This window comes from Ovis canadensis, chromosome 23 (assembly GCF_042477335.2).
Source record: "Ovis canadensis isolate MfBH-ARS-UI-01 breed Bighorn chromosome 23, ARS-UI_OviCan_v2, whole genome shotgun sequence".
Taxonomy (NCBI): Eukaryota; Metazoa; Chordata; class Mammalia; order Artiodactyla; family Bovidae; genus Ovis; species Ovis canadensis.
The window spans coordinates 72,727,018-72,752,343 of NC_091267.1; the positions used below are offsets into that span (position 1 = coordinate 72,727,018).

The following is a 25,326-nucleotide window of genomic DNA, read 5'->3' on the forward strand; positions in this document are numbered from 1 at the left end:
TGTTGTGCTGTGCTTAGTTGCTCAGTCATGTCTGACTGTTTGGACCCCACGGACTGTGGCTCATCAGGCTCCTCTGTGCTTGGGATTCTCCGGGCCAGAATACTGGAATGGGTTGCCATGCCCTCCTCCAGGGGATCTTCCCGACCCAGGGAATGAACCAGGTCTCCCGCATTGCAAGTGGATTCTTTACCATCTGAGCCACCAGGGAAGCCCATGAATACTGGAGTGGGGAGCCTGCACCTCCTCCAAGGGATCTTCTTAACCCAGGAATCAAACAGGGGTCTCCTGCATTACAGGCAGATTCTTTACCAGCTGAGCTACCAGGGAAGCCCCACTTTATAGTTTAACTCCTACTTCAATAAAATTATGATAAACAAATTTGCATTAAAACTTGGCATTCCTCCTTTTCTGATTCTACAAACTTAGACTTTCTTATGTAACATGCCTCTGAAGGTATTTGTGCTATTTCCCTGCTTTTGATTTCATCTGGTGTTAGAGAGTTGACAGTTTCATGCCATATCACACATCAGGATTTCAGTTTTTCCAATAACTTGCAAAATAAGGGGCTTCCTTCATAACTCAGTTGGTAAAGAATCTGCCTGGAATCCAGGAGACCCCTGTTTGATTCCTGGATTGGGAAGATCCTCTGGAGAAGGGATAGGCTCCCCACTCCAGTATTTTGGGGCTTCCCTTGTGGCTCAGCTGGTAAAGAATCCGCCTGTAATGAGGGAGACCTGGGTTTGATCCTTGGGCTGGGAAGATCCCCTGGAGAAGGGAAAGGCTACCCACTCCAGTATTCTGGCCTGGAGAATTCCATGGACTGCATAGTTAGTCCATGGTTGCAAAGATTTGGATGTAAAATAAGAGACTGCAAAATAACTAAGTTCTGCTTACCTTAGTTTATCCAATATTATAAAGAAGAGAAGCAGAGAAAGTATCTCACAGTTACTGTGATTTAAAAAAAAAATGTCTGTAAATGCTCGTGGAATGTTTTATAAAATCAGTGCTTGTAAGTGTTGAGTTTTGTCATTTAGTTTATCTGAGAGATTTTAGATTCCCTGAGCAGAGAAGGCAATGGCACCCCGCTCCAGTACTCTTGCCTGGAAAATCCCATGGACGGAGGAGCCTGGTAGGCTACAGTCCATGGGGTCGCTAAGAGTCGGACATGACTGAGCGACTTCACTTTCACTTTTCACTTTCATGCACTGGAGAAGGAAATGGCAACCCACTCCAGTATTCTTGCCTGGAGAATCCCAGGGACGGGGGAGCCTGGTGGGCTGCCGTCTCTGGGGTCGCACAGAGTCGGACACGATTGAAGCGACTTAGCAGCAGCAGCAGATTCCCTGAGATGTTTTATAATATCTAATAAACAGGTCTTAAAAATCCTTTCATGAATTATTTTTTATTTAAGTTGCTTTTGCTTTTGGCCAGAAGTCTTCACTTCATTAAACTTTCAGGAGAAACTTTAAGGAGATATGAACTGCTTCTCTGATTTGAGCTTGGTATGTGTTTAACTGTACCCCTTAGCAGATTCAGGAGGTAGTATTGCTTCTGCACAACTTCAGCTAGAGTTTTTCATGGATGAAAGGGAAAAAAATCGTGACAGAGCTTGGTTTTTTAGCGAGGTGTGTTGTGTCAGGAAAGACCATTTCCGTGCTCCTGTGTGTGAGGCAACGGGAGGCCGGGCTAAGCTGGTTACTGCCACTCTCCTTCTTTTCAAGCGGGCTGCTGGGTGAAAGTGAAAGTGAAGTCGCTCAGTTGTGTCCGACTCTTTGCGACCCGTGGACTGTAGCCCACCAAGCTCCTCCGTCCATGGGATTCTCCAGGCAAGAACAATGGAGTGAGTTGCCATTTCCTTCTCCAGGGAAGGAAATGTTGGGTAGCCAGGAGGAAAATACTAGCCAAATGACCTCAAGTCAGGGGCTTTAACTGTGAGGCTGTATCTTTAACTGAAACGCCTGTTCAGCTGTTACCCCTTTGGTTTGTTCCAACCTCTTTGTAGCGTCTTCCTTTATGTCCTCCTTTTTCTTCTCTATTTATGTTTTCCTGTTTTCTTTTCTGCCCGCATTTCTGATCCTGCACCTCTGTCTTCTATATGACCGAACATGAGCCTGCCTTGGGCTCTGTCGGAATCCAGCACTACCTGATGGAGTTGGCACGGTCAGCACCCACTGGTAACTGTCCAGGCCTTTCCACGCCTCAGTTCAGCTCCCTGAGGAGGTATTGGATGCCCCAGCGTGTCACAGGCCACAAGCTGGCACACGCAGGCGCCATCTCCAGGTCCATGTAGCTGTGATGAGCACAGGGTCCACATGATACGAGGTGGGCTTCCGTTCACATAAGGGTGGTGGCCTGGACAGCCTCACTTAAAGGGATGGTTGTGGGTGATGTACTAAACAGCTGGTGCCCGGTACAGATGTCCTGGCTACAGCCTCTGCTCTGCCCTTTTTCGGTAGCTGTTCAGGTTGTCAAAGAGCCAAGGAAAGGGAGTTTTGATCTTTCAGGGTTATAGTTTTCAATGATAAATAGCCTAATTCCGGGAGTTCTCTTTGCAGTAACAATGGTAACCTGAGTGCAAGAAACACAAGGTGAGTTGAATCTCAGCAAATTATTGTCCATAAGTGAGTTTACCTTGCCTTATATGCTGTTCCTCTTTCTCGGGGAATTTGCTTTCCGACTATTAAAAATAGAAAATAGACAGGTGGGCACGGTGGGGGGAGGTGGGGGGTGGGGAGAACTGGGAGGTTAGGATGGACATACACACACCACCATCTGAAAGACAGACAGCCGTGGGAAGCTGCGGTGCGGCAAAAGGAGCTCAGCTCCGGGCTCTGTGAGGACCTGGGGGGTGGGGCGGGGGTGGGGATCTATGTGTATTTATAACCGATTCACGTTGTTGTACAGCAGAGGCTAACACAGCTCTGCAAACCAATTATATTCCAATAAAAATAGTTTCTGCAACATCTGCAAAAAAAAGTAAAAGTCTATACCTACGGAGTAGATTACTACTAATATACCTGTCACATTTTACACTCTTAATAATCTACTCCGTAAGTATTTAGAAGAGTGAGCCCAAGTGTGGCAGCAGATAATATGTGAACTTTTTAAGCATCAGCTTATTAAGAGATAAAATAAGATTTTGAATAGCAGTCTATCTTAAAATAGCTGTTATATCATAGCAAACTTAATCAAAATGAGAATTTAAAAAAATGATGTGACGTTATAGTAATGTAATATTCACTGTCTTCTTTAACTTCAGAAAGCCATATATTTTTGAACAGCTATTCTAGGTTGCTGCTGCTAAGACACTTCAGTCGTGTCCGACTCTGTGCGACCCCATAGACAGCAGCCCACCAGGCTCCCCTGTCCCTGGGATTCTCTAGGCAAGAACACTGGAGTGGGTTGCCATTTCCTTCTCCAATGCATGAAAGTGAAAAGTGAAAGTGAAGTCGCTCAGTCGTGTTTGACTCTTGGTGACCCCATGGACTGCAGCCCACCAGGCTCCTCCATCCATGGGATTTTCCAGGCAAGAGTACTAGAGTGGGGTGCCATTGCCTTCTCCGATTCTAGGTTAGTGTCTTCTAAAACTCTTTCCAAATGTGTGTTAAACTTTTAGGAGGCTATGTTTTTGGCTTAAAATGTGCATAGCAAGTTTTATAGAAGGAGTGTTTTCTCTGTAGATGCAATGAGATTATCTTTTATTGGTACGGTATTTGTTTGGAAAGATAGAAAATATGGCTAATTACTGTCTGGAAAGATGAACTAGGGCCCAAGACCTGTGGGTGGCCTAGGATTCTGAGGGTACAGGCTGCAAGTCTACTGGAAACATTTCAGATCTGGAGTAAACTTTCCTTTAACCCCTAACTAGGCTAACTACCCCCAAACATTTGTAAGATTTTTAACAGACATCTTTCTGTTTAATTTATGTATAGCTCTGAAACTGACTTGATTATTGAAAAAAAAAATCTTGTACAGTTGAAGAGAACTTCCAAAGACATAATGTCCCAACATTTTAGCATGGTTTTAAACTATAACACTGGAAACAGAACTGCAACAAGCATACAAAAAATCATTTGAAAGATTAATTATTTATTTTCTTTATTTTGGTGAATTTTGAATGACAACATTTATGTGAATGTTTCTCAGTGAATTCTATCTTTAAAGAGAAGGACTAAAATAAAAAAGAAACACAATTAAAAAGTATTTGTTTCCTCAAAAAATAGATAAAGTGGTCAGTCTTATCTTTGTTTACCAACTAATGAGCATGTCTGCTTGTAGAAAACTAATGAGACTCAAGTTAATTAGAATTAATTAAAAAAAAAAACGTGAAAGTGTTAGTCCCTCCATCATGTCTGACTCTTTGCAACCCCATGGATTGTAGCCCACCAGGCTCCTCTGTCCATGGGATTCTCCAGGCAAGAATACTGGAGTGGGTTGCCATGCCCTCCTCCAGGGGATCTTCCTGACCCAGGGATGGAACCCAGGTCTCCTGCATTGCAGGCAGATTCTTTGCCGTCTGAGCCACCAAAGACAACCTAGAATGAACATTTAGCCCTAATCTATTAGAAGTTTTTCAGGTTACCAATTGTTTTAATAATCTTCATCGGTTGACGGTTAATACATAATCATACAGTATGTCCTGGTATTTCACTTAGATGTAGGTAGGCCCAAATGTGTGAGTTTAGGCAAAGATCCATATAACTTAGAGAAAGAAATTAGTTTCTTGTTGGAAATCAAGGAGAGTGAATATGGTCTCATCCATAACAATTGTGTCTCTTTTCTTAAACCATTCATTCATTCATCATCTGCCATTTCTGATAGGCAAGGCATCGTGTTAATAGCTTCAGGAGAAGCTTAAGTAAATAAGTTACAGTCCCTTCTTTCAAACTGTTCTTATATGAATGAAGAACAGCTGCCTGAGGATGTTTAGCATTATTCTGTAAAGATATGGTTTAAGATGAAGTTGTTGGATGCTAGGTAGCTTAATAGAACTAGGTAGTAGGATTAGAGCTAAGAGGACACTTTGCATAAATATTAACATAATTATATCTGCGTCTCTATTCCTGCCCTGCAAATAAGTTCATCCACTTTTCCTAGATTCCATATATATGTGTTGATACACGATATTTGTTTTTCTCTTTCTGACTTACTTCACTCTGTATAATAGGATCTAGGTTTATCCACCTCTCTAGAATCGACTCAAATGTGCTCCACTTTATGGCCGAGAGTTATTCCATTGTTTATGTGTACCACGACTTTGGACACAGCACGGTAATGAGAGGTTGGGACAAATGGAAAGAATACCACGTGTAAACTGATAGGTAATAGGAAGTTGCTGTATAACACAGGGAGCCCCCCCACCAAGTGCTCCATGACAACCTAGACAGGTGGGATGGGGTGGGGAGTGGGAAGGAGGTTCAACAGGGAGGAAACACATGGATACTTATGGCTGATTCATGCTGTTGTATGGCAGAAGCCAACACAGTATTGTAAAGAGATTATCCTTCAATTAAAAATAGATTAAAAAGGATTATAACCATAAGCATATTCATATAATTAAATTTGCAATATGGTGATTGCTTAGATATGAAGAGTGTGGGGAGAAAGGAGTCAGGGATGAATCCACGTTTCTATTTTGTCTGAGGAATGATTGAACGTGTTATCATTTTATAGGAGTAAGAGCCAATTTGAGAAAAGAGGAACACTTCAGGCTTGGACATGAGAAGTCTGATGTGGCTGTGGGTCATGGTCGAGAGGTAGAGAGGTCCATAAGCTAGTGATTATGTATCCACATGGAGGTGAAGTCTGGAATACAGATTTGAGAGTTGGTGGAATGGTGATTTAACTCTCTAGATTATATAAATTGAGAGAACTAGTATTCAGATAATAAAAGCAGGTGATCACATATTCGTTTGGCGGCCAAAATGTTGACTGGGTCAAAGATATGCTGATATGTAAACAAATCGTTGCAACATAGTTTGGGGACATTAGGACAATGAAGAAGGTTCCCAGGTCACTGTACAACAGGCCAATATCATGGTGATTCATGCTCTAAATTTCCTGAGATGCAAAACACAACAATATGCCTAGAATATGTTTCATATTATCCATATTATTTGAATTAGACTTTAAATTTGCACCTCAACTTGAAAACTCAAGAATGACTTCAAATGGCTTTTTTTTTTAACCAACATTTTCATTCAGTTCAGTTCAGTTGCTCAGTCATGTCCAACCCTTTGCGATCCCATAGACTGCAGCACACCAGGCTTCCCTGTCCATCACCAACTCCCAGAGCTTGCTCAGACTCATGTCCTTTGAGTCAGTGATGCCATCCAACCATCTCATCCTTTGTCATCCCCTTCTCCTGCCTTCAATCTTTCCCAGCATCAGGGTCTTTTCCAATGAGTCAGTTCTTTACATCAGGTGGCCAAAGTATTGGAGTTTCAGCTTTAGCATTGGTCCTTCCAGTGACTATTCAGGACTGATTTCTTTTAGGATGGACTGGTTTGATCTCCTTGCAGTCCAAGGGACTCTCAGAAGTCTTCTCCAACACCACAGTTCAATTCTTCGGTGCTCAGCTTTCTTATAGTCCAACTCTCACATCCATACATGACTACTGGAAAAACCATAGCTTTGGCTAGATGGACCTTTGTTGGCAAAGTAACGTCTCTACTTTTCAATATGCTGTCTAAGTTGGTCAGAGCTTTTCTTCCAAGGAGCAAGTGTCTTTTAATTTCATGGCTGCAGTCACCATCTGCAGTGATTTTGGAGCCCAAGACAGTAAAGTCTATCACTGTTTCCATTGTTTACCCATCTATTGCTGTGAAGTGATGGGACCAGATGCCATGATCTTTGCTTTCTGAATGTTGAGTTTTAAGCCAACTTTTTCACTCTCCTATTTCACTTTCACCAAGAGGCTCTTTAGCTCTTCTTTGCTTTCTGCCATAAGGGTGGTCTCATCTGCATATCTGAGGTTATGTAGCAATCTTTATTCCAGCGTGTGCTTCATCCAGCCTGGCATTTCCCGTGATGTACTTTGCATATAAGTAAAATGAACATTTTCATTACTATATGCCTGTCATAAGTCCAATATCTCTATTTAAATCTTATACATACATTGCATTTCCCACCTTCATGTCTTTAGTTTTTTGTCATTATATACACCATTTGTATCTTGATATGATTATTAGCTAATGAACTGAGAAAAAAGTAAGCAGTTATTTCTGAACAAGTCAGATATAGTCAACTATGTATGGAGTTCTTATACAGAATTTCAATGAGTTTTTTTTTAACATTATGTAAGTGTAATAAATGTTGGGCATTTGGACTTTAATCAATAGAAAACTTTTGCTTTACTACACTGTTATATGAGAGGAAAATACACTGTTTTTTTTTTTTTTTTTTTTTACTACTTGCTTTATTCTCCTTTGGTTTCCTAACAGCCCCTCTGGTAGTGAACAAAAGACATCTTAACTTTTTTTTTTTAGATTAGTGCCTCAAATTTAATTGTTCTTTTCAAATGTGGCAAACCCACAATCTTCTGAAGCAAGCACACCGCTCTATTTATAGATTTTCTGTCTAGTTCAATCACTGGGATCTAGTCTCAATAAGATGATTCTAACAGTAGACTCAAGACTCTCAAACAAGATTAATAACAGATTTTAGATTTCTGGCAATTAAATAATATCCTTTGGCTTCAATTACTTCTCACACTTTTCCAGTAAACAGTGCCATTCAATGTGAATTTTATTGCTCTAGGATGTATGACTCTCATTTATCTTTAAAGTTCAGAACTTTAAAAACACATTACTCTGTAACTGGATTTTGTGGTTATTCATGGCTTTTGGGGGACAGGGATGTCTTCATACATAATATTATAATATTAAACAGCTTTGTCTCTTTCAAAATAAAGGGTATATTGAACATGTATATAGTCTTTAATATTTTAACCTCTGTACACTCACTGGATATAAAATCACTGAGGATTTTTTAACAACAACCATAAAAATCATGCATGAATATCCTGTCTTTCTCCTTCATCAGCCATAAAAATTTTTATTTATATATAAATGGAATAACTGCATTTTCTATGAAAAGCAAACTTGGTCACAGTCCATCTGATTGCTTCTCAGGAATCTAAGTAGTCTGGTACCCTTGCAAACCTGGTTTGATTAATTATCGTCCATGTGATAACCTTTGCCTGTATTTGGGATCTAATAATCACTGGTACTGAATCAGGCAACTAAAACGAACAAGGTAACACTTTATTTAAAAATTATCATTGGTAGTTTCCATCAGGACTATAAGGTTTGGCACAGTTTCACAGATGTTATTTTAATACCATGGAAGGTGGAAGCTGAAGCTCCAATACCTTGGCCACCTAATGTGAAGAGCTGACTCATTGGAAAAGACTGATGCTGGGAAAGATTGAAGGCAAAAGGAGAAGGGGGTGACAGAGGATGAGATGGTCAGATTGCATTGCTGATTCAATGGACATGACTTTGAGCAAACTCTGGGAGATGGTAGTGGACAGAGGAGCCTGGCTTGCTAGAATCCATGTGGTCCAAAGAGTCGGACAGGAGTGAGAACAGCAAAAACTAAGGCGTGAAACCATTTTAATTAGCCGTTGGGGGGCCACGTCAGGCTTCGTGATTACAGCCGCATGATGAATTTTTACATTAAAAATTACATCTTTTGGTAAAATTCTATGCATTTATTATATACATACATATATATATATATATATATATATTTTTTTTTTTTTCTGTCAGTTGGAAAGTTAATTAAGTACCTTGTATTGACCCAGTGGACATGAGTTTGAGCAAACTCTGGGAGACAGTGAAGGACAGAAACTGGAACAGAAGACATTTTCTCAGTCTTGGAGGCTAGAAGTCCAGTCAAGGTTTAGCAGGACTGGTTTTTGTTCCTGAGGCCTGTCTCCTTGACCTGTAGATATTTGTCATCTCCCTGAGTCTTCCCACGTTTTCTTCCCCTCTGTACATGTCTGTATCCAAATTTCCTCCTCTTGGCAGGATACTAACCATATTGGATTAGGGCCCACTCTGATGACCTCTTTTTAATTTAATTCCCTCTTTAAAAGGTCCTATTTTCAACTAGTCACATTCAGAGGAAGTACAGTTAGGACGTCACCTTGGGGATGGGGTACAAATCAGTTTATAAAAGTACCTTCTCTGTACTTGGCACTGGACTATTACCAGTCAAATATTTACTTTTCAATTCAAGGTATGTTTAGTAAGCCAGGGGTTATTCCAGGTGCTGGGGATACAGTAAAGATCAAAGCAGAAATAATATTCTAGTGAGTAACTGAATTGATGATACTCAGAATTCACTTTCTTTTTACATGAAATTCCAAAGGCATGTGGATCAGTATGGAAAGATTTTATGAGAATTTGTAAGCAGATCAATCTTGGTTCCAAAAAGGAATAGCCATTGTTGGGCCTGCTGGAACTTTCTAAATTTCTTTGTGTTTCTTAGGAGTACAAACTATAGTGAAGTTAGTTTTGCTGCTGCTGCTGCTAAATCGCTTCAGTCGTGTCTGTGTGACCCCATAGACGGCAGCCCACCAGGCTCCCCAGTCCCTGGGTTCTCTAGGCAAGAATACTGGAGTGGGTTGCCATTTCCTTCTCCAATGCATGAAAGTGAAAAGTCAAAGTGAAGTTGCTCAGTCGTGTCCGACTCTTAGCAACCCCATGGACTGCAGCCTACCGGGCTCCTCTGTCCATGGGATTTTCCAGGCAAGAGCACTGGAGTGGGGTGCCATTTCCTTCTCCGAAGTTAGTTTTAAGCCAATGTAAAATAACTTTGAAGACTGAGAGATATTACCTTGATTTGACTGTTGTATAACTGTAAAACCTGAGGCATTTGGCAGAACTTAAGAATCTAAAGTGCAGCTTTGTTAAAATTACATTTCCCTAAAATACGTATTTTGTTACTGGTGACAGATTTGAAATATCTCCTCAAATCTATTGCTATTATCACAGAACAAACATTTCTGGCTTGTTGGGTTTTGCTTTGTTATGTGTATAAACCCTGTATATATTAATATAAAGTACTAATGAAATATGTGAATTTCAAGCAGAAGCTCAGATATTTGTGCATGTGTCTATATTTGTATAACTCCATTTCAGGTTTTTATCATGAGCTCTCATCTCTTGTCATTGTTGATAAAATTGAGAAGTTGTGTATAAATGAAAACATCCAAAGATTCACCAGTTACTGTCATTGAAGAATTGATTCCTATTCAATGGTTACCTTTCCTTCTCAAGGTTCTCTACTTTCTCATCTATCTAGTCTTGGCCTCAAATTCCCTTATGTACTTGTCAGTTGTCACACTCTGTTATTAGGGAAGAAACAGCCCTCTTTTAAGCTCATTTGGCCAAGACCTATCCTGACACTGGATGCTGGTATCCTGGTTCTATCTGTTTCTGAGCAGGAAGGATGTTTGAAGCTCAGGCCAGCGGTGACTCAACAAGCTACATGCATCCGTCAGCCCTCCCGGGCAGCCCTCTGACCCCGCATACTTGGTGGGCAGATCAAGCCAACATCTTGATGTTGGGTAACCTTCTGATAGTCATTTGCAGCTCATTGCTTCACCTCACTGGGACTCCCCCAATTTTTGGATTCTTTCTCATTCTAGGAATTGCATTTCTCTCCTTTTGTCACTGGTTTTCTGTTCATAGAGCTTGGGAGTGGCAGATGATGTTTGGGTGAAGGGAAGCCTTTGGCCTTTTGGTAAGATCTGGAAAGACTGTATGGCTCCTACTTGTTTGAAATGTTCTTTAGAAAATGGAATATTGACCCTTTCTGTACCCAGCATTTTGTTCAAGTTCCAGAAACACAGGAAATATTCCATACAGTTTTATGTTCTTGAGCGTTTCTTTTGTTACTGAATTTGCTTTACAGAGGCATCATTTGACATCTTAAAAATGTGTCAGAGTTTGTGGATTTGTGTCAAAGCTGGAACACCTGTCCTATCAGTAGAAGCATGATGTGCTGTTGATCAGAGCAAAAGGCTTCAGAAGTTGGAGGTTATGGATATGCAGTATGATTTAAATGAGTAAGTCAATCTACTGATCCGTGAACTTGTAATTCTTCAGGTATTTATTGACAGAAGATGATTGGAATGAAGATTGAAAATGATGGATTGTGAAATCATTGAAAAAGCATTTCCATTAAATTTGCAAGATTTGTTTATTACCAAATAGCTCCTAAGGGCAAGTTTAACTGGTCAGAGTATGCTTTTATCTTATTTTGGTCAGTGTACCAAGCCTTTCTGTTGTGGGAAAAATGACATGGTTTATTCTCCAGATACTAGTCTTAAGTCAATAAAATTATAAGCCTAATGACATTTATCCTAAGAATCTCATAGATCTTCATTGCACAAAAGAATTCATAGTCCCGTGGTGTTATGAGGAGGGCAAAAATAATTAAACTGAAAAAGCATAGTCTAATTAAAAATAAATCTACTTTATAACTGCCACAGAGGTAGTTAAGAATGCTGCTTGCTTAACTATCTGATGAAAGCACTGGTTTAAGAGAAGTGAAAATACGTAGCTGAAAAAACTCAACCATTCTTTTTCTGCCTTTTGATCTTATGCTGTGGACTAAAATATAAATGACTCTACCCTCAAAGTGCACTATAAATATAAATGCATTAGCCAATTAAAATGTTCGTAAAATGTGCTGGAATTATTACTTAATATTATGCCATAGTTAAAAGCACATACTTATTTTTTTATCATCACTTTTTAGAAAGCATCTAGTTATGGTATTAGGGCTTAAATCACCAGTATTATTTGTTCCCTCATAAATTACCGGGCCAACTCATGTATCTCTTTGGATTAGTTGAGATCCTTTTAAGGATCTCCCCTAGTAATTCTCTTTTTTGTTGTTGTTAATAAGCTTGCTTTGAGCAGTGCATCCTAACTAGACCTTGACAAAAATGACTTTGGGAATTTTATTATTCTTGGCTTCATCATTGGAAATTCTTTAACTTTGGAGAAGGCAGTTTATCAGATCCTTTCTTCATCTGCAAATGGAGAAGGCTAGTTCCTGGGTCAGGAAGATCCCCTGGAGAAGGAAATGGCAACTCACTGCAGTATTCTTGCCTGGGAAATCCCATGGACAGAGGATCCTGGTGGGCTACAGTCCATGGGGTCTCAAGAGTCAGACAGGACTGAGTGACTCAACAACAAAAAGCTATGTAGGTGGTTACTGTGAGGCTGAAATATAATGTATGTGTGTTGAGATGCACCCTGCAGGTCTGCAAACCCTGGTACTTGCCCCACCTCAGCACTGAGGAAAGAGCCTGGAGTCAGTGACAGGGCCGTCGGTGGGCGGCCTTACACCTCTGGAGGGACACTGCACCGTGGGTGCAGAGGGCAGGAAGGGAAAGGTGGCAGCAGCCTTTGGTCCCAGGGGAATAAGGAGACTCTCACTCTTACGGTGCCTTGAACTCAGATTAGAACTTCAGTTGCCAGGGAAACCACCGAGGAAGTAGTCCCTCATTAGCCCTTGGGCTACTACATACCTTGGAGACGGAGGCAAGGGTCTTCCCTCTGAATAGCTGTATAAGAGGAGCCATTCTGATCTAAAGATTAGAGCAATCTCTAGCTGGGGCCAGGAGCAAGAATGCAGGCTATTGACTACTGAGCATTGCTGCTGTTTAGTAGCTAAATTGTGTCTGGCTCTTTGCAACCCCGTGGACTGCAGCTGAAAGGTTGTTGCTGAATGAAAAAAGACAGCGGGGATTCTTGGCCCCCGGGGAGAAGAATTCAATCCAGGGCCAGAGACGAGGCTTGGTCACTCAGAGCTTTTGCGTAATAAAGTTTTATTAAAGTGTAAAGCACAGAAATGGTATGGACCTAACAGAAGCAGAAGATATTAAGAAGAGGTGGCAACAGGTCCAGACGGCTTCACAGCTGAATTCTACCAAAAATTTCGAGACGAGCTAACACCTATCCTCAAACTCTTCCAGAAAATTGCAGAGGAGGGTAAACTTCCAAACTCATTCTATGAGGCCACCATGACCCTAATACCAAAACCTGACAAAGATGCCACAAAAAAGAAAACTACAGGCCAATATCACTGATGAACATAGATGCAAAAATCCTCAACAAAATTCTAGCAATCAGAATCCAACAACACATTAAAAAGATCATACACCATGACCAAGTGGGCTTTATCCCAGGGATGCAAGGATTCTTCAATATCCACAAATCAATCAATGTAATTCACCACATTAACAAATTGAAAAATAAAAACCATATGATTATCTCAATAGATGCAGAGAAAGCCTTTGACAAAATTCAACATCCATTTATGATAAAAACTCTCCAGAAAGCAGGAACAGAAGGAACATACCTCAACATAATAAAAGCTATCTATGACAAACCCACAGCAAACATTATCCTCAATGGTGAAAAATTGAAAGCATTTCCCCTAAAGTCAGGAACAAGACAAGGGTGTCCACTTTCACCGCTACTATTCAACATAGTTCTGGAAGTTTTGGCCACAGCAATCAGAACAGAAAAAGAAATAAAAGGAATCCAAATTGGAAAAGAAGAAGTAAAACTCTCACTGTTTGCAGATGACATGATCCTCTACATGGAAAACCCTAAAGACTCCACCAGAAAATTACTAGAGCTCATCAATGAATATAGTAAAGTTGCAGGATATAAAATCAACACACAGAAATCCCTTGCATTCCTATACATGAATAATGAGAAAGTAGAAAAAGAAATTAAGGAAACAATTCCATTCACCATTGCAACGAAAAGAATAAAATACTTAGGAATATATCTACCTAAAGAAACTAAAGACCTATATATAGAAAACTATAAAACATTGATGAAAGAAATCAAAGAGGACACTAATAGATGGAGAAATATACCATGTTCATGGATCGGAAGAATCAATATAGTGAAAATGAGTATACTACCCAAAGCAATTTACAAATTCAATGCAATCCCTATCAAGCTACCAGCCACATTTTTCACAGAACTAGAACAAATAATTTCAAGATTTGTATGGAAATACAAAAAACCTCAAATAGCGAAAGCAATCTTGAGAAAGAAGAATGGAACTGGAGGAATCAACTTGCCTGACTTCAGGCTCTACTACAAAGCCACAGTCATCAAGACAGTATGGTACTGGCACAAAGACAGACACATAGATCAATGGAACAAAATAGAAAGCCCAGAGATAAATCCACACACATATGGACACTTTATCTTTGACAAAGGAGGCAAGAATATACAATGGAGTAAAGACAATCTCTTTAACAAGTGGTGCTGGGAAAACTGGTCAACCACTTGTAAAAGAATGAAACTAGATCACTTTCTAACACCGCACACAAAAATAAACTCAAAATGGATTAAAGATCTAAATGTAAGATCAGAAACTATAAAACTCCTAGAGGAGAATATAGGCAAAACACTCTCAGAAATAAATCACAGCAGGATCCTCTATGATCCACCTCCCAGAATTCTGGAAATAAAAGCAAAAATAAACAAATGGGATCTAATTAAAATTAAAAGCTTCTGCACAACAAAGGAAACTATAAGCAAGGTGAAAAGACAGCCTTCTGAATGGGAGAAAATAATAGCAAATGAAGCAACTGACAAACAACTCATCTCAAAAATATACAAGCAACTTATGCAGCTCAATTCCAGAAAAATAAACGACCCAATCAAAAAATGGGCCAAAGAACTAAATAGACATTTCTCCAAAGAAGACATACGGATGGCTAACAAACACATGAAAAGATGCTCAACATCACTCATTATTAGAGAAATGCAAATCAAAACCACAATGAGGTACCACTTCACACCAGTCAGAATGGCTGCGATCCAAAAATCTGCAAGCAATAAATGCTGGAGAGGGTGTGGAGAAAAGGGAACCCTCCTACACTGTTGGTGGGAATGCAAACTAGTACAGCCACTATGGAGAACAGTGTGGAGATTCCTTAAAAAATTACAAATAGAACTACCTTATGACCCAGCAATCCCACTGCTGGGCATACACACCGAGGAAACCAGAATTGAAAGAGACACATGTACCCCAATGTTCATCGCAGCACTGTTTATAATAGCCAGGACATGGAAACAACCTAGATGTCCATCAGCAGATGAATGGATAAGAAAGCTGTGGTACATATACACAATGGAGTATTACTCAGCTGTTAAAAAGAATTCATTTGAATCAGTTCTGATGAGATGGATGAAACTGGAGCCAATTATACAGAGTGAAGTAAGCCAGAAAGAAAAACACCAATACAGTATACTAACACATATATATGGAATTTAGGAAGATGGCAATGACGACCCTGTATGCAAGACAGGAAAAAAGACACAGATGTGTATAATGGACTTTTGGACTCAGAGGGAGAGGGAGAGGGTGGGATGATTTGGGAGAATGGGAATTCTAACATGTAAACTATCATGTAAGAATTGAATCGCCAGTCCATGTCTGACATAGGGTGCAGCATGCTTGGGGCTGGTGCATGGGGATGACCCAGAGAGTTGTTGTGGGGAGGGAGGTGGGAGGGGGGGTCATGTTTGGGAACGCATGTAAGAATTAAAGATTTTAAAATTAAAAAAAAAAGAAGAGGTGGCAAGAATACATGGAAGAACTGTACAAAACAGATCTTCACTACCCAGATAATCATGGTGATGTGATCACTAATCTAGAGCCAGACATCTTGGAATGCGAAGTCAAGTGGGCCTTAGAAAGCATCACTATGAACAAAGCTAGTGGAGGTGATGGAATTCCAGTTGAGCTATTTCAAATCCTGAAAGATGATGCTGTGAAAGTGCTGCACTCAATATGCCAGCACATTTGGAAAACTCAGCAGTGGCCACAGGACTGGAAAAGGTCAGTTTTCATTCCAGTTCCAAAGAAAGGCAATGCCAAAGAGTGCTCAAACTACCGCACAATTGCACTCATCTCACATGCTAGTAAAGTAATGCTCAAAATTCTCCAAGCCAGGCTTCAGCAATACGTGAACCATGAACTCCCTGATGTTCAAGCTGGATTTAGAAAAGGCAGAGGAACCAGAGACCAAATTGCCAACATCCTCTGGATCATCGAAAAAACAAGAGAGTTCCAGAAAAACATCTATTTCTGCTTTATTGACTATGCCAAAGCCTTTGACTGTGTGAATCACAATAAACTGTGGACAATTCTGAAAGAGATGGGAATACCATACCACCTGACCTGCCTCTTGAGAAATCTGTATGCAGGTCAGGAAGCAACAGTTAGAACTGGACATGGAACAACAGACTGGTTCCAAATAGGAAAAGGAGTATGTCAAGGCTGTATATTGTCACCCTGCTTATTTAACTTCTATGCAGAGTACATCATGAGAAACTCTGGACTGGAAGAAACACAGCCTGGAATCAAGATTGCCAGGAGGAATATCAATTACCTCAGATATGCAGATGACACCACCCTTATGGCAGAAAGTGAAGAGGAGCTAAAAAGCCTCTTGATGAAAGTGAAAGAGGACAGCGAAAAAGTTGGCTGAAAGCTCAACATTCAGAAAACGAAGATCATGGCATCTGGTCCCATCACTTCATGGGAAATAGATGGGGAAACAGTGGAAACAGATACAGAATTTATTTTTTGGGGCTCAAAATCACTGCAGATGGTGATTGCAGCCCTGAAATTAAAAGACGCTTTCTCCTTGGAAGAAAAGTTATGACCAACCTAGATAGCATATTCAAAAGCAGAGGCATTACTTTGACGACTAAGGTCCGTCTAGTCAAGGCTATGGTTTTCCCAGTGGTCATGTATGGATGTGAGAGTTGGACTGTGAAAAGGCTGAGCGCTGAAGAATTGATGCATTTGAACTGTGGTGTTGGAGAAGACTCTTGAGAGTCCCTTGGACTGCAAGGAGATCCAACCAGTCCATCCCAAAGGAGATCAGTCCTGGGTGTTCACTGGAAGGACTGATGTTGAAGCTGAAACTGCAGTACTTTGGCCACCTCATGCGAAGAGTTGACTCATTGGAAAAGACTCTGATGCTGGGAGGGATTGGGGGCAGGAGGAGAAGGGGACGACAGAGGATGAGATGGCTGGATGGCATCACGGACTCGATGGACGTGAGTCTGAGTGAACTCTGGGAGATGGTGATGGACAGGGAGGCCTGGCGTGCTGTGATTCATGGGGTCGCAAAGAGTCGGACACGACTGAGCGACTGAACTGAACTGAACTGAACTGAAAGTGTAAAGGAGATAGAGAAAGCTTCTGGCATAGGCATCAGAAGGGGGCAGAAAGAGTGCCCCCTGCTAGTCTTCAGCCGGATGTTATCTAGTCACCAGCAGTCTGTTAATGAAAGAGAGGAATGTCTTAAAACTCAGAATGGCAGCAGGCCCCTCCCCCATAAGATGCATTTTGGGGTAATCTTGGCACCAAATGGTTCATCCTGGGCCATAAAGTGATTAACTCGAATCTTGTAGAAGGATAGATTACCATGTAAATAGTTTCGTTTACATAGATCAGGGGAACAATATCTGAGTATAACTACTGGTTTGTCAAGTAGGTTCTGAGCCATTAGGTGGAACCAACTTGAAGACAAGAGTTTGGGGTAAATGCATAGCACATTAGCATAGCTTAAGACAAACATTTCCATAAGAGAAATGCATTGGTTATCTCAAGGTTTGAGAATAGTTAACTTCAGGTGAAACCAGGTATCATTATGGCCACACAGTATTTTAAGAGAAACCTCCTTTTAAATTTCCATAGAGAAGAAAAAAATATCACTAGTTTGTTTCCTCCTGCTGCTTAAGAGAGATAAAAATGTCTGATACTTGCAGGCTGTTTCCTCCATTTGGAGACCCCTGGCCTTCCTGCCTGTTACCCTCTCACAGCCCACCAGGCTCCTCTGTCCACGGGATTTCTCAGCAAGAATACTGGAGTGGGTTGCCATTTCCTTCTCCAATATACTGAATAGGCTCTACATTAGGAACAAAGGCCAGTCTTGTGAGTGACACCGAGGTGAAGTAGGGACTGGTAGAGCCGGGGATGTAGAGAGAGCAAGCAAACAGCCATCTTGAATGTCCTGACTATACAACATGACAGCCCAGTTTTAATCACAAAGCACTCTATAAGAGGTTGATTTTCTTAAGGTAAGTTCATTACCTTTAAGGAATGTGGAGTTTCCTCTCACATATCTTCAGAATATCTGTCTTATAACTATGACACATCAGAAGGCATTTCTGAACCAGACCTTCCCTGCCACTTACGAGACTTTTTCTTTTTGTGTGTGTGGCATTTGGTCTTTACACTGATTCCACACTTAAGCCAACATACTTTTCCATTTGTCCACAAACGCAAAATGAAGGGGGTAGTTTCTCAATTATATAGTGAATCTCATTAATGTAGGTAGTTAACTTGAATGCTTATGACTCAAAACTTTCAGTTTCAAATCTTTTTTTTTTAATCTTCAGTTCAGTTCAGCTGCTCAGAAGTGTCAGACTCTTTATGACCCCATGAACTGCAGCACGCCAGGCCTCCCCATCCATCATCAACTCCCGGAGTTTACCCAAACTCACTTCCATTGAGTCAGTGATGCCATCCAGCCATCTCATCCTCTGTCATCCCCTTCTCCTCCTGCCTTCAATCATTCCCAGCATCAGGGTCTTTTCAAATGAGTCAGCTCTTCGCATTAGGTAGCTAAAGTATTGTAGCTTCAGTTTCAACATCAGTCCTTTCAGTAAACACTCAGGACTGACTTCCTTTAGGAAATGGTTGGATCTCCTTGCATTCCAAGGGACTCCCAAGAGTCTTCTCCAACACCGCAGTTCAAAAGCATCAATTCTTCAGTGCTCAGCTATCTTTATAGTCCAACTCTCACATCCACACATGACCACTGGAAAAACCATAGCCTTGACTAGATAGAGCTTTGTTGACAAAGTAATGTCTCTGTTTTTTAATATGCTGTCTAGGTTGGTGATAACTTTCCTTCCAAAGAGTAAGCAGCTTTTAATTTCACAGCTGCAATCACCATCTGCAGTGATTTTGGAGCCCCAAAAATAAAGTCAGCCACTGTTTCCACTGTTTCCCCATCTATTTGCCATGAAGTGATGGGACTGGATGCCATGATTTTAGTTTTCTGAATGTTGAGCTTTAAGTCAACTTTTTCACTCTCCTCTTTCACTTTCATCAAGAGGCTCTTTAGTTCTTCACTTTCTGCCATAAGGGTGGTGTCATCTGCATATCTGAGGTTATTGATATTCCTCCCGGCAATCTTGATTCCAGCTTGTGCTTCCTCCAGCCCAGCATTTCTCATGATGTACTCTGCATATAAGTTAAGTAAGCAGGGTGACAATATACAGCCTTGATGTACTCCTTTTCCTATTTGGAACCAGTCTGTTATTCCATGTCCTTAGTAACTACTTATGCATCATTATACTTATTAAGTGATGAGTTAATAGAAGAAGATAAACCACATTTCAGCTCTATAAAAATCAGTCTTTTTTATTTATAGTCACATTTTAAATAAATCGAGTATATGCTATTTTATCTTTTGCCTGGAAAATTGATTTTTAGAAATGGTAAATTGCTATATTCATTTAGAACTACCAAATGAAATATTTAAATTGGAAAAAATAAAAATAGTAAGAGAATAATCTTTAAGACAAGACGTTAGAAGAAAGTTTCCTAATATACATTAAGCTTTTCATTATTAATTTTTTGAGAATATTTGAAATTGTAAGGAAATAGAATTCAGGTGTTCAAGTTAAGTTCACTAATTTCTTTTTTAAATAGACTGTATTTTTTTAGAGCATGAATTTCTTTTTTACAAAAATACCGAATTCTTAAAAGTTTGCAATCATCAAATACCAACAAAGGGTATTAATTAAGACATTGTCTCAGGGGATTTCCCTGGTGGTCCAGTGGTTAAGAATCCACCTTACAATGCAGGAGAGCTGGGTTTGATTTCTGATCAGGGAACTAAGATTTCACATGCTATGTGGTGTAGCCAAGAAATTGTTTCATGTGGCAGTGATGCAACAGGTATATAAAGAATAAATTATGTGAATGCTTCCTTACTTTTGATTGTGTGACATAAGTTTTAGAACTTACAATCAAGGGAATTTTGATCAAGCAAAAATATTATTTGGTGTCTCCAGTAGAAAACTGCATGCTTCAGAGCATAGCTCTCTGTGTTATCTGAATCTAATTCTATGGGTGATCCTAATTCTATGGGTGATCTGAACCTTTTGTTGACTTTATGCTATGTTAGAACTCTGTAAGTTGCAGATAAATGATAGCAATACAAATACTTCTCATTTATAAACATGCAAATAAATTCTGTCAGATGGAGTTTTAATATATTTTCTTCCCCTCCTGGAAGAAGATGGTTTTGAGTCCTTTTATAAATTCAAGTTACTCCTGATCTATACATGTGTCTGTTCTTTGGATCCCCCTTTGAACTGGTGTTAACATCTGTCTGAATCAAGGCTATGGTTTTTCCAGTGGTCATGTATGGATGTGAGAGTTGGATTGTGAAGAAGGCTGAGCACCAAAGAATTGATGCTTTTGAACTGTGGTGTTGGAGAAGAGTCTTAAGGGTTCCTTGGACAATCCATTCTGAAGGAGATCAGCCCTGGGATTTCTTTGGAAGGACTGATGCTAAAGCTGAAACTGCAGTACTTTGGCCACCTCATGCGAAGAGTTGACTCATTGGAAAAGACGCTGATGCTGGGAGGGATTGGGGGCAGGAGGAGAAGGGGACCACCGAGGATGAGATGGCTGGATGGCATCACTGACTCGATGGGCGTGAATCTGAGTGAACTCCGGGAGTTGGTGATGGACCGGGAGGCCTGGCGTGCTTCGATTCCTGGGGCCGCAGAGTCAGACACGACTGAGCAACTCAACTGAACTGAACTGAATCCCTCATTAATAATGAGTTAGCAAAGTCTTTAATAAATGCTTTATATTTGTGTGAAAGTCATGATTTTGCCTTCATCTGAAAAATTTCCGTTGATGCCGAATACAAAAGTAATCAGTGCAATTCGTATTATTTAACAAACGCATAGTATCATCACCTCCCGCTCCTCTTGGGAACGTTTTATAGCGGATTTAAAGGAAGCTTGGACTAAACTCCTATTCAGTGTCCTTGGTGATTTTATGTTCTCTCGTGGTCACTTTGGTGGCTAATGGACACTGAGCTCCCAGTTACAAAGTATTTTTTAATGACAGCTTTGGCTATTGGAAAGTACCTTCTTATATCAAGTCAAAATCTTCATACAACTTCTAACTGTTGGGTCAAGTTATATTTCTTTATCATACAGAATGAATATAATCCCACTGTCCTAAAATTGTCCTTCAAATATAGAAAATAGTTATATTCACTGTTACCGTTTTTTTCCCTTCGAAGGAAGAATTTCCTGAGGTCTTTAGCCTTCCTGAGATGTATTCTGAGATGGATTAAAAATCCCTATTTATCTTAGACACTCTTATGATACTGCTTCCCAATAGGCCCTATCATTCTATGAATACACATTAAAGTTTCATTAGCAATTTTGGCAATAACATTGCTCTGTTTTTTCATATAGAGATAAAATCATAATATATGCTTCTGCCCATCTGTATTTTCTGTACACAACCTTTAAACATTTTTTTTTCAGGTCTTATATTTACTACTATTCAAGTCGACCATATTAAACAGCCTATTGTTTAAATCTCTTAAGAACGTTTTAGACCATTCTTTCTTTTTTTAAAATTTAGTCATTCTTCCAACATTTTTTATGTCTATTTGATATCTTATACTGCCCTGGGGGACAAAAAGATAAGAACATAACTGATCTCTTTTTTTGAAGTTCGAAGGAAGCAGACATTTAAAAGTGAATTATTAGAAACTAGACTCTTTAATACTCAAACAGAGCAATGTTGCTGTATGAGCATAGGAATGGCATTATTCTTCCCTTTGGGTAACAAAGATGACTATTGGGTTTTCTTACTATGTTTATGCAGATTCTAATTCTTTGTGTACAGGTTTAAAAATAAATATATTAATATTTTGAGGGACCCACTGTTGTAAATTGTAGGGCTCTTCAAGTTTAGACTTGAATGAAACTGAGAAAGTTGAATAAAATTTTCTGAAAATATTGACATATCAAGAATTATTTAACTAGAACAAGGCAAAGAGTTGCTTGAATAAAATGCAGCTTAATTAGTTGTTTATTTGTCTACCTATTTGAATCAACAGTGTCAGAATATGCTAGTATGAGTTGGCATTTAACTACTGAAGTCCTAACTACTTTTGCCTCACTTTCCTCTTTGTAGACTGTCATTAACTCAATTCAATTTGAGGTTTACTTGAATAAAATCTTACTTGGAATGAACCCAATTTATTTTTTCCCATTTGGATTAACAAGCTAAAAGCATAGACTCATGATAACACTATGCAGACAATTTTTTATGCTCTTCTTAACCTACAAAAGGTAATTCAAAAAAAAAAGTACATGGTACTTTACTGTCCTGTAGTGTAATCCAAGTTTATTCATGCTATTTGGCTTTGAGCACTTCTACTTGTTTTTTAACCAACTTTCCACTTATTTTCTTGAACCAGAAGGGGCACTTCATGTTGTTTCCCCTTATATTCTTTTATTTGTCTTATATTTTGGCATTTGTACGATTTTGCTAAGATTTGCATTTCCCCTGACTAGAAGCACTCAGAGGCTGGTAAATATTTTCTTAAGTCATGTAATCTTAGTCAGCTCAAGCTGCCGTAACAAAGTACCATAGACTAGGTGGCTTGAACAATAGAAACTTATTTCATCACGGTTCTGGGACTGGGAGCTCAGTGTCAGGCTGCTGCACACAGGTTCTGCTGAGAGCCCCCTCCTGGGCCTGCGGACGGCTGCCTTCCCGCTCTGTCCTCACAGGGAGAGAGAGCGCTTTTCCTCTTCTAAGGTCTCCTAAGGTCTCCAGTCACCCCTCCACTCTTGAGACTTCATCTAACCCTGATTACTTCCTGAAAGTCCTGGTGCTAAACACAGTCACATTGGTGGTGAGGGTTTCAGCAGATGAATTCTCACCCCACAGCACTCCCGGTCTCACAGGTTGAGGGCATGCCCACGTATTGATCACATGGTGCTCAGCTCATTATCTGAACACGTAGCACTTCTGTGCCAGGATTTTAAAGGACTCCTAATAATTTTCTGTGCAGCAATAAGCAGCTGCTGCTGGTTTACTGGAGCCTAATACAGCATTGTGAAACAGGTGAGTGTGGGATTAAGGAAACGCAGAATCATAGCTCTGCCACTTGTGAGCCGAGTGCCCTCAGCCAAGGTATAAGGTTAAATGAGGTCATATTAGTTCAGGGCTGTAGACAAGACCTGGAACATAGTAAATATTATATAGGTGTGAGTTTTGATTATCATTAGTATCACTCATCTACTTCTGTAGGCAAAACCTATTTCACTGTCATTTCTTACATGAGTAAGAACCTCTTTGGTATTCTAGTCTCTCACTTTTGGAGGCTTTGTAGTTTGTTTATGTTACTTTTGGTATGCGCTGTCCCAGAACTAAAGAGGCAATAGTGTATTTCACAAGACAGCTAAAAATTCAGAATTGTTCAACCACAACGCAACAGTAGTTCATGGGCGGACAAGTTACTAATGTGATTTTTCCTGATTTTATTTAATTTTTGTCAAATTCTCATCACTGAAATGAAATAGAAACTGCTTTTTAACTATTGACTTTGGAGATCAAATTTGATCACTCATTTTGTATACTTAAATTTTTATTTTAATAAGAGACCTGTGATATCACATGGGTGGAAGTTTTAAGAAAATTCAATCAATTGATTAAAATATTCATTAAATTATGTAAGTATATGTCTGGATATACTTGTGATAATTCGGTATGAGTGTTGAAGTCTGTTATTTCTTTGGACTCAGTACGTAAACTCCATGAGAACAGCAATTTGCATTCTCAACTGCTGTATTTTTGCTGCTTGTCACAGAGTCTGGAACATACTATGATTTATAAATAGTTATCGAATAGTTGACTGGTCAATAGTCCACAATAACCACTGTGCATGTGCTCAAGCCGGTGACATGTCCTAGATGTATAAAGAATAGATCATCTCTGTCCATGGGGGCACAGCTCAGCCGGAAAGAAAAATGTGACGCATAAACAGGCACTTAGTTCTCGTCACTTAACTTGTGACGTAACAGAAGATGAGCTAGGTGCAGCGAGATCAGGACAGAAGGCATCTGCTGAAACGTGATACAGAAAGTCGGGAAGCAGCTCAGAGAAGAGGTGGTGGTCTGGTAGAGCTGGGAAGATATGTTGAAAGCTACGTGAAATATTACCAGTGTTCAGGGGTATGGGGATGAATGGAGAATAATTCAATGTAACAAAGAAGAAACAAGAAACCTTAGAAATGGAAAGCTAGTAGGCTCTGAGGAGCTTCATTTACTGAAGAGCTTGAACTTTATCTCACCAGTAAGACGCTGACAGATTTAAACAGCATGTTTTTAGAAAGGTCGCTCTAGCCATAGAGTAGACAACAGCTTGGAATATATGAGTTCCAGAACGGTGTAACTCTTCAGAAGTGTAATGGAACATTCTAATCCTCCAGTTGCATAGATTTCAGATAGGGCAGTCAAAGGCAGGGTGCAAGGGAGGGGTGTTTTGCTACTGCGGGACTCATATGCTGGAAGTGAACAAGGCCACCGAAACACGAGGAAAACTGTTCAATGCTTCTGAGATTTCTAATTTAGGGAATGGAGTATATGGAGGTGTCAACAACTGCAAATATAAGCTAAGTCCAAGAGGGCAAATTTAGTGTGCAAGTTGGTTGGTTAACATGGTTGGTTTTGCTGAGTTGAAGTACTGGTGGAAACTTCTGGATATAAGACTGAGGGTCAGAAGGGAGAAAAAGCTTGAATATTCAAAAACTCTAGGTCACTGGTGAAGGCACACGTCTAGATAAGAATGTCCGTGGAAAGTGGGAAGGGCTTGGAGGCAAAGATGAAGCCCTGTGGAAAACCAACAGTTGCTCTCCATGCGGTGAGTGAGTAGGGGAACCCACAGAGAGGCTAGGGAGGAAGGGGAGGGGCCAGGAACAGATGGCAGGTGAGATGCAGATAAAAGGGCAAAGGCGTTGGAGAAATCAAGTGAGATGTGGTTTGCAGGGTCTGCCCCGGCCTGACTGGGAAAGATGGCGTGCAGACAGAAGCCCCACACAGGTTCACCTGTGGCTGGAAGACAAGGAGAGGTGGGGCTTTGGTAGTCGTCTCTGAACCTTTGGATCCAGCCTTTCTGAAAGATGAGTCCTAATTCTGG

At 40.2% G+C, this 25,326-nt stretch overlaps 1 long non-coding RNA gene across 1 annotated transcript; it reads left to right on the top strand.

The window, feature by feature from the left end:
• The first annotated feature begins 1,722 nt into the window (after positions 1-1,722).
• On the top strand, positions 1,723-20,976 carry LOC138428403 (uncharacterized). Its single transcript, XR_011252432.1, has 5 exons — positions 1,723-1,840; positions 2,556-2,588; positions 3,282-3,570; positions 10,924-11,077; positions 20,503-20,976. It is a non-coding gene; the product is annotated as an uncharacterized lncRNA (long non-coding RNA).
• Positions 20,977-25,326: the final 4,350 nt, after the last annotated feature.